The sequence below is a fragment of the Triticum dicoccoides genome, chromosome 3B (genome assembly GCF_002162155.2).
Source record: "Triticum dicoccoides isolate Atlit2015 ecotype Zavitan chromosome 3B, WEW_v2.0, whole genome shotgun sequence".
Lineage (NCBI taxonomy): Eukaryota > Viridiplantae > Streptophyta > Magnoliopsida > Poales > Poaceae > Triticum > Triticum dicoccoides.
The window spans coordinates 492,409,230-492,419,493 of record NC_041385.1 but is presented as its reverse complement, the minus strand read 5'-3'; positions in this window follow the sequence as shown (position 1 = coordinate 492,419,493).

The window sequence follows — 10,264 nt, the reverse complement described above, 5'->3', positions numbered from 1 at the left end:
AAATCCACAATTCATCGGTCTCAACAAACACACCGCAAAATGAAGATTACATCGAATAGATCTCCATGAGAGAGGGGGAGAACATTGTATTGAGATCCAAAAAGAGAGAAGAAGCCATCTAGCTACTAGCTATGGACCCGAAGGTCTGAAGTAAACTACTCACACTTCATCGGAGGGGCTACGGTGTTGATGTAGAAGCCCTCCATGGTGGATGCCCCCTCCGGCGGAGTTCCAGAACAGGCCCCAAGATGGGATCTCATGGATACAGAAGGTTGCGGCGGTGGAATTAGGTTTTTTTGGCTCCTGTTCTGATCATTTGGGGGTACGTAGGTATATATAGGAGGAAGGAGTACGTCGGTGGAGCAACAGGGGGGCCACGAGGCAGGGGGCACGCCCTAGGGGGAGCGCCCCCCACCCTCGTGACCACCTCTTTTGTTCCTTGGAGCAGGGTCCAAGTCTCCTGGATCACGTTCGGTGAGAAAATCACATTTCCAAAGGTTTCATTCCGTTTGGACTCCGTTTGATATTCCGTTTCTTCGAAACACTGAAATAGGCAAAAAAACAGCAATTCTGGGTTGGGCCTCTGGTTAATAGGTTAGTCCCAAAAATAATATAAAAGTGGAAAATAAAGCCCAATATAGTCCAAAACAGTAGATAAAGTAGCATGGAGTAATCAAAAATTATAGATACGTTGGAGACGTATCATTGTGCTACGCTTCTCCGCTCTTTGTGCAATGGGCTCATCCCCCTCCCCCCCCCATCGAACCACAAAGGGGCTCATGGCCCCATAGGTGGTCGTGGTTTCCCTTGACAGCATATGATCCCGTTTTACCATTGGCTGGTTTGGTGTTAGTGAGCGGATGAAATTTGTCGCTAGAACTTCTATTAATACTGCAGTTTGGTTCGGCGACCGGATTATGTCCCCCTTGACCATTTGCCGTCTCTGCCACCAGATATATCAGCTCCTGACAGCAATCAACTCTGCCATAGATAGATTACTTGCACAATCATGTCGATCCATGAGAGAATACATAGTGAAGGATCTTGACCGGTCCTCTAGAACCGCTTTCTGAATTTCTTCCTTTAGCCCCAGCTCACTCCAGATATTCATCGCTCTTTCACAGGTAAACAAGCAATGTTGAGCATCTTCAAAACCTATATGACATATCGGACATTGCCCTGTGACTGGTGACAATGACATGTACCTAGGGTAAGGTCCTAGGCCTGACCTACATGCCCTACCCAAGGACACTACACAAGAGGCCAATACCTACAAAGATAGAAAGAGGATACCGACTGGGAATCATCACAGAGGGTAACTCACTCGACAGAAGATCCACCCGGATATCCCACTTCCACTCAACCATCGTTATTCACTCAAAATACAAGATTTTACTTGAAGGATAGAAGACCTAGCGCACCCCAGGATGGCAATGGTTGGACATTCACTTTGTTGCCATAAAGATCATTAAACATGGGCGTTACCAGTAACGTTCGTACTTATATTCTCATTGAACCCTTGCATAACTGAGGACTGCGAGGGGTCGGCGTACTCTATATAAGCCACCCCTCCCCTCTTGCACAAGGGTTTGCACCCCCTGTAACTCAACACTCCAATCAACACAAAGCCTCCATGGCACCGAGACATAGGGATGTTACCTCCTCCGAGAGGGGCCTGAACTCGTAAATACAAGTGTACAATCTCGCCATAGCTAGAATCTACCCTCTTCTACGTACCCCTACCTCTACAGTTAGATCCGTTCCCATGACAGTTGGCGCCCACCATGGGGCAGGCGTCTAAGCGACTTCCGGTGAGGTTGCGATCTTCGATCTCCTTTGACATAGTTTCCAACAGTGGATTGCAATGGGCTGTGAGATCCGTCTCGGCGTGCTCACCTTCATCGTCGATGATTCGGACTGGCTCCAGGAAGCCCCCCTCGACATCAAGGCACTCCCTATTCACGGGGCAGCGCACTTCCATGTGAGTGCCTGCGGCGTCCTCTTGCGGCAGCCGTCGACTCAGTATTGGTCGACTCCCGCGCCGTCTCCCCTTCCCGCTGCTTGCCGCCATAAGGGATCTGGTCTCTGGCGGCTCCAGCGCTGGGTGAAGCATGCGGTGGCTCGTTAGTCGTCCACTCCCCAGATCGCGGCAATCGAGCCCGACGAGTCCCTGTACGGCCTGTTCGATTTGTCGACTAGCCACTCGGATATGCTTTTTGAGTGTGAAAGCAATGATCCCGCCGTAGAAGTCCTCATGGTCGGCTCCCAACGCAGCCCACCAGGATTTTCCCATGGCGGGGGCAGGGGCGATGGTCCGTAACACGACAACGACTGGTACTACCCGCAAGCCCTCTGTACAGAACAGAGAGAGGAACTGCAGCGCAGGAACGAGCAAACTCTCCAGATCCCCATCATTGGGGAGACCACCGAGGCTCAAGCTTTGGAGGCTGCGCACGTAGCCACTCTGGCTGAACATGCGCGCCTGGAGGATCTCCAAAAGTCACTCAACAACTGCACTCGCAGGCCACCTCCAAATGCCAGTCGACGATAACGACAATTGTTTCCGACTAGATCTCGAGATGAGTGTCAGGTATACCACACTCCAATTTAGAATGTTGCGGCAGCTGCACGTATTGTAGATTCAATCCAACCATCCCGTTCTGAGGCTGGAAGAGGCCTAGAGCAGATTCAGACACTGCTCAGAGCGGCAGGGGAGCAGAATTTGGTTGTTTCTCAGTCGTGCAATAGGATTCATAGCAGGTCCGTCAGAGAGGACACAGTCCAATCTTCCCATAGCCCAAGATCGCCTCCGAGGCGTGAAGATCGTGGTTATCGCCAGGACCAGTACCTGGATCGAGGGCATAGGAAGTTTGATCCACGACATCACCGTGAGGACCGCCGTCGAGTGCCCAGGCCCCTCTAAGGGGTGGTTCATATGCGACCCGGTGGTATGATGACATGCACCGGTACGCTGACGAGCGGAGGATTCTAGTTGAACCCCAAGAGCCTGAGTTTGATGCAAGTTCTGTTCTCGTACAGGGCCTGGTTGACAGAGGCAGGGCTCACCGAGAGGGCTTGGACAGGGATCACCCGAGTGGAAGCAGAGCGTTTGTTTCTGGGCCTAAGTCTTTCAGTAGGGCCATTTGAGCTGCTGAGATTCCTCCCAACTTCAGATTGGCCACTGGGGTGAGTAAGTTCACTTGGGAATCGAAGCCAGATATGTGGTTAGAAGATTATCGAGTGGCTCTGCAGATCGATGGAGACAATGACAAAGTGGCCATGAAGCACCTGCCCTTGATGCTTGAAGGCTCGCCCAGGGCATGGCTGAAGCAGTTGGCTCCCGCCAACATATACTGTTGGGAAGACTTGGCCCGAGTGTTTATCAAAACATTTGAAGGCCCTTGCTGGCGACCCGCTGGGCTGACTGAGTTACATCACTGCGTTCAGAAGCCAAACGAAACTTTGAGAGATTACATTCAGCGTTGGACCATGCTTCACCACGTGGTGGAGAATGTTTTGGAGCACCAAGCAGTTTGCGCCTTCAAAGAAGGTGTCCGATATAGGGAGCTCATTCTAAAATTTGGTCGCTCCAGAGCCATGTCTCTGAACCAATGATGGAGATAGGCACTCGGTACGCAAATGGCGAAGAAGAGGACTGACTCCATAGTGGAAAAGGAAAGGCTATAGACCCTGACACTGGAGGAGGGAATCCCAGTCGGAAGCAAAAGCGCAAAGCTGAAGCCGCTGGTCAAACCGAAGCCGCAATAGTAGTTTCCCAAGGCAAGTTCAAAGGGAAGGCCAAAGAACAGTGGGTTCGTAGAAGAAGGTAGATTAGTTTAGTCAGGATATCTTGGATCTACTATGTGCCATCCACACGAAGAAAGATGAGGAGGGTAACCTAATTTTACACAAGCATACCACTCGATAGTGCAGACTCCTTATTCAACAATTTCGTGAATGTCGGACGAGTGAAAAGGGCTCCGACAAGGATGAGGATGAAGAAAAGGCAGAAGATTACCCAAAGGTCAATGCCACTCTGGTGATTTTTGCTGACGTTGAGAGCAAAAGTCGACTGAAAGTCATCAACCGAGAGGTGAACATGGTTGCTCTGGCAACTGCAACGTACCTCAAATGGTCAAAGACTCCCATTACCTTTGACCAGTCGGATCACCCAGCTCATGTTGCTACCCCCAGGCGGCAGGCTTTGGTAGTGGATCCAGTTGTCAGAGGCACTCGGTTGTGCAAAGTTCTCATGGACAGCGGCAGTGGTCTGAATATTCTTTACACTGAAACACTCCAGGGAATGGGCATTCTGATGTCCCGTCTCAGTGAAAGCAACATGCAGTTTCACGGCGTCATTCTGGGGAAAAAGACAAAGCCACCCGGTTAGATTGCTTTGGATGTGGTTTTTGCCGAGTCGAAGAATTTTTGGAAAGAAAAGTTGATGTTTGAAGTAGTGGATTTTCACAGCGCCTATCATGCTATTCTGGGTCTACCAACTTATGCTCGCTTCATGGCCCGTCCATGCTATGTGTACCTTAAGCTGAAGATGCATGGACCCAAGGGCATGATAACTGTCACTGGTAATAGGCAGAGAGCCGAGGAATGCCTCCAGAAGGGATCCAAAATTGCTGATGAGGAGATGGCAATAGTGGAATTGGAAGAGTACAAGAAGAATGCAGATCTGAGTGATTTGCTCCACTCTAAGAAGCCAGCTGCTGAGTCTGCTTTTCAGTCGGTAGGAGAGACGAAGCAAGTTCACATTCACCCAGAAGATCCCACATCCGCTCCGACCAACATATCAACGACACTCAATAGCAAATAGGAAGCCACGCTCATCCAGTTCCTCCGTGAGAACTGGGACATCTTTGCATGGAAACCCTCCGACATGCCAGGTGTTCCCAGGGGACTAGCTGGGCACCGTTTGCGTGTCGACTCAAAGGCCAAACCTTTCAAGGAGCATCTCCGCCGTTCTGCTGCGGAGAAGAGGAAGGCGATTGGGAAGGAAGTGGCTCGGCTCCTGGCAGTTGAGTTCATACGCGAGATATACCACTCCAAGTGGCTCGCCAACGTCTTCATGGTCCCTAAGAAGGATAATTCACTCCACATGTGCATTGACTTCAAACATATCAATCGTGCCTGCCTGAAAGATCATTTTCCGCTCCCCCGTATCAATCAGATAGTCGATTCGACTGCGGAATGCGAGCGTTTGTCCTTTCTTGATGCGTATTATGGATACCATCAAATCTGACTATATGGGGCAGATGAAATAAAAATGACCTTCATCACCCCTTTTGTGTGTTTTTGCTATGTTACCATGCCATTCAGTCTCAAAAACGCGGGTGCCACATTCATGCGCTTGATTCAGAAGTGCCTGCTAACTCAAATCAATCGGAATGTGGAAGCTTACATGGATGATATCGTGGTCAAGTCATGCAAAGGTTTTGACCTGCTGAATGATCTTGCTGAAACCTTTGCCAATCTAAGAAGGTACGACATCAAGCTGAACCCGTCCAAGTGCACATTTGGAGTACCTGGGGCAAATTATTCGGTTTCCTCATTTTTGAATGGGCGATAGATGCCAATCCTGATAAGATCGGTGCAATTGTCTGAATGAAACGCCCGAGCGTGTGCATGACATCCAAAAGCTCACAGGTTGTCTAGCAGCATTGAGTCGGTTCATTTCTCGTCTCGGTGAAAAGGCATTGCCTCTTTACTGACTGATGAAAAAATCTAATAAGTTCGAGTGGACTCCCGAAGCTGAAGTAGAGTTTGTGGAGCTCAAAGCCCTGCTTTCCACCCATCTGGTGCTTGCTGCCCCGAGTAGCAAAGAGCCTCTACTCTTATAGAGTGCGGCCACTGGTTAGGTTGTCAGCACAGTGCTCACAGTGGAACGAGAAGAAGAAGGCAAGGCCTACAAAGTTCAACAACCAGTGTACTATATCTTTGAAGTTTTGACTCCGTCCAAGCAGAGGTATCCTCATTGTCAGAAGCTTGTCTATGGAATTTACTTGACAGCAAAGAAAGTCGCACATTATGTTCAAGATCACTCGGTTTTAGTCATCAGTGACGCTCTGCTATCTGAAATCATGAACAATCGAGACACAACTGGCCGAGTGGCCAAGTGGGAGATTGAACTTCTCCCACTGGATATTAAGTTTGAAGCTAAGAAGGCGATCAAATCCCAAACACTTACAGAATTTTTGGACGAGTGGATTGAACAGCAACAGCCGACTCGGGTTTACTTGGAGCACTGGACATGTTTTTGGATGGATCTAAAATGCTTAATGGTTCCGATGCCAGAGTGGTTCTAGCATCTCCAAGAGGTGATCGTCTCAGTTATGTCCTCCAGATTCACTTTGATTCCTCCAATAACGAGGCCGAGTATGAAGCACTCCTCTACGGGCTGTGTACGGCCATCTCACATAGCGTCCGTCGCCTGATGGTCTAGGGTGACTCGGATTTGGTGGCCAATCAGGTGATGAAGGAATGGGATGTCAGAAACCCTGCCATGACAGGATACCGCAATACAGTGAGGAAGCTAGAGAAAAAGTTCAAGGGTTTGGAGCTTCACCATATTCCTCGGATCAAAAATCAAGCAGCCGATGATCTGGAAAAAATAGGTTCCACTCAGAAGACTATCCCCAGCAACATGTTTATTGAGCATCTCCATTCCCCATCAGTGCAAGAGTATCCTTTCACTGAGGAGCCTCCCCAAGTGATAAGTCCTACCGATCCGACTGAAATTGAGGTCCCTGCAGTTATTGAATTGTTTATGGAGATCCTAATGATTAGGCCCAACTGGACAGTGTCGTACGTCGCATATTTTCTTAGGCAGGAGCTTCCAGAAGATGAAGTTGAAGCATGACAGATTGTCTGCAGATCCAAGGCTTTCACAGTGATAAATGGACAGCTCTATAGAGAGAGTGTTACTAGCGTAGCTCAACGATGTATTTCTCCAGAAGAGGGTCGACTGATTTTGGAAGAGATCCACTCAGGGACCTATGGCCATCATGCGTCCTCTCGAACAATTGTAGCCAAAGCATACCGAGCTGGGTTCTACTGGCTGCGAGCCAATGAAGCTGCAAAGGAAATCGTTCAGTCGTGTGAAGGATGTCAGTTCTACGCAAACATGTCCCATATGCCCACATCTGCTCTGAAGACCATTCCACTCATCTGGCCGTTTGCTGTATGGGGATTAGACATGGTTGGACCACTCAGGACCGGCAGAAGTGGTTTCACTCATCTGCTTGTTGCCATCGATAAGTTCATCAAGTGGATTGAAGCCAAACCCATTAAGAAGTTGGATTCAAGGACATCCATTAAGTTCTTAAGAGAGTTGATCTTCAGATACGAAGTTACACACAGTATCATCACGGATAATGGCTCTAACTTCAATTCGAAAGAGTTCAGAAACTTCTACGCCACCCAAGGCACTCCGGTAGACTATGCATTTGTTGCGCACCCGTAGTCGAATGGTCAAGATGAGAGGGCAAATGGCCTTATCCTTCAAGGATTGAAGCCCCGACTGATGCACGACCTTGAACATGTAGCTGGAGCCTGGGTGACTGAACTGCCATCTGTCCTATGGGGTTTAAGGACAACACCAAACTGGTTAACTGGCGGCACTCCTTTCTTCATGGTGTATGGAGCTGAAGCTGTGTTGCCTAGTGATCTCTTCCACAACGCACCGCGAGTGTAGCTTTATTCAGAAGCTGAAGCGGAGCAAGCACGGAACGACGCCGTTGTTCTTTTGGAAGAGAGCGTGAGATGGCCTTGATATGGTCGACTGTTTATCAGCAGGACCTTCGTCGGTTCCACGCCAGGAATGTCAAGGGTCAAGCATTTCAAGAACAAGATATCATGCTCCGAGTGGATCAGCAGCGACCACACAAACTTACCCCCGCATGGGAAGGCCCCTTCATCATCACCAAAGTGCTACACAATGGGGCCTACCACCTTTACAACCTCTCGCGAAGAAGATTGACGAGCCACGCGCCTGGAATGCAGATCTTCTTCATTGATTCTATACTTAGCACTTGAATTGTTGAGATGTAATAAGAGTACTTTTTAGATTGTTCATCAAGACATGACTCCTGCAGTCCCATGATGATTTATCTCGCACAAGTGTATGTTCAAGACCCCCAATGGGTGGCTTAGCCGCGAACCCGTTTCCTCCTAAATTAAAAAATCTACTCCGAGTGAGATAATCCCTCCCACTCGGGGACTTAGTTGTTGGGGAACGTAGCATGCAATTTCAAAAAAATTCCTACAATCACACAAGATATATCTAGGATATGCATAGAAAAGAGAGGGGGAGAGTGTGTCCACGTACCCTCGTAGACCAAAAGCGGAAGCGTTAGTTAACGTGGTTGATGTAGTCGAGTGTCTTCACGATCCAACCGATCCAAGTATCGAATGTACGACACCTCCATGTTCAGCACACGTTCAGCTCGATGGCATCCCTCAAACTCTTTGTCCAGTAGAGGGTCGAGGGAGAGTTCTGTCAGCACGACGACATGGCAATGGTGTTGATGATGTGATATGCGCAGGGCTTCGCCTAAGCACTATGACGCTATGACCAGAGGAGTAAACTATGGAAGGGGGCACCGCACACGGCTAAGAGAATTCTTGGTGTACCTTTGGGTGCCCCCTGGCCATGTATATAAATGAGGGGGAGGAGGAGGCCGACGGCCAAGGAGGGCGCGCCAAGGGGGGAGTCCTACTTGGACTCCTAGTCCAAGTAGGATTCGGCCCCCCTCCTTCCAATCAATGGAGAGGGGAAAGGGGAAGGGAGAGAGGGAGAAGGAAAGAGGGGGGCCGCACCCCCTCCCCTTGTCCAATTTGGATTGGGGCAAGGGGGGCGCGCCACCACCCGTGGCCTGCCTCCTCTCCTCCACTATGGCCCAATAGGCCCAATAACTTTCCCGGAGGGTTCCGGTAACCTCCCGGTACTTCGAAAAATCCCCGATCTTCTTAGAAACCATTTCGGTGTCCGTATATAACCTTCCAATATATCAATCTTTACCTCTCGACCATTTTGAGACTCCTCGTCATATCTGTGATCTCATCCGGGACTCCGAACAAACTTTGGTCATCAAAAGCACATAACTCATAATACAAATCGTCATTGACCGTTAAGCGTGCGGACCCTACGGGTTCGAGAACTATGTAGACATGATCGAGAAACATCTATGATCAATAACCAATAGCGGAACCTGGATGCTCATATTGGCTCCTACATATTCTATGAAGATCTTTATCGGTCAAACCGCACAACAACATATGTTGTTCCCTTTGTCATCGGTATGTTACTTGCCCGAGATTCGATCGTCGGTATCATCATACCTAGTTCAATCTTGTTACTAAAAAGTATCTTTATTCGTCCTGTAATGCTTCATCCTGCAACTAACTCACTAGTCACATTGCTTGCAAGGCTTATAGTGATGAGCATTACCGAGAGGGCCCAGAGATATCTCTCCGATACACAGAGTGACAAATCCTAATATCAATCTATGCCAACCCAACAAACACCTTCAGAGACACCTGTAGAGCATCTTTATAATCACACAGTTATGTTGTGACCTTTATAGCACACAAGGTGTTCCGCCGGTATTCGGGAGTTGCATAATCTCATAGTCAGAGGAACATGTATAAGTCATGAAGAAAGCAGTAGAAATAAAATTGTAACGATCATAATGCTAAGCTAACGAATTGGTCGTGTCCATCACATCATTCTCTAATGATGTGATCCCGTTCATCAAATGACAACACATGTCTATGGTTAGGAAACATAACCATCTTTGATTAACGAGCTAGTCAAGTAGAGGCATACTAGGGACACTATGTTTTGTCTTTGTATTCACACATGTACTAAGTTTCTGGATAATACAATTCTAGAATGAACAATAAACATTTATCATGATATAAGGAAATATAAATAACAACTTTATTATTGCCTCTAGGGTATTTCCTTCATTAGTCGCGAACCTGTTTTCGCCTAAGTTAAAAAACTACTTCGAGTGAGAGCATCCCTCCCACTCGGGGGCTTAGCCGCGAACCTGTTTTCGCCTAAGTTAAAAATCTATTCCAAGTGAGAGAATCCCTCCCACTCGGGGGCTTAGCCGTGAACCTGTTTTCGCCTAAGTTAAAAAATCTACTCCGAGTGAGAGCATCCTTTTCTCCTAAGTTAAAAAATCTACTCTAAGTGAGAGCAGCCCTCCCACTCGGGGGCTTAGCCACGACCTGTTTTCGCCTAAGTTAA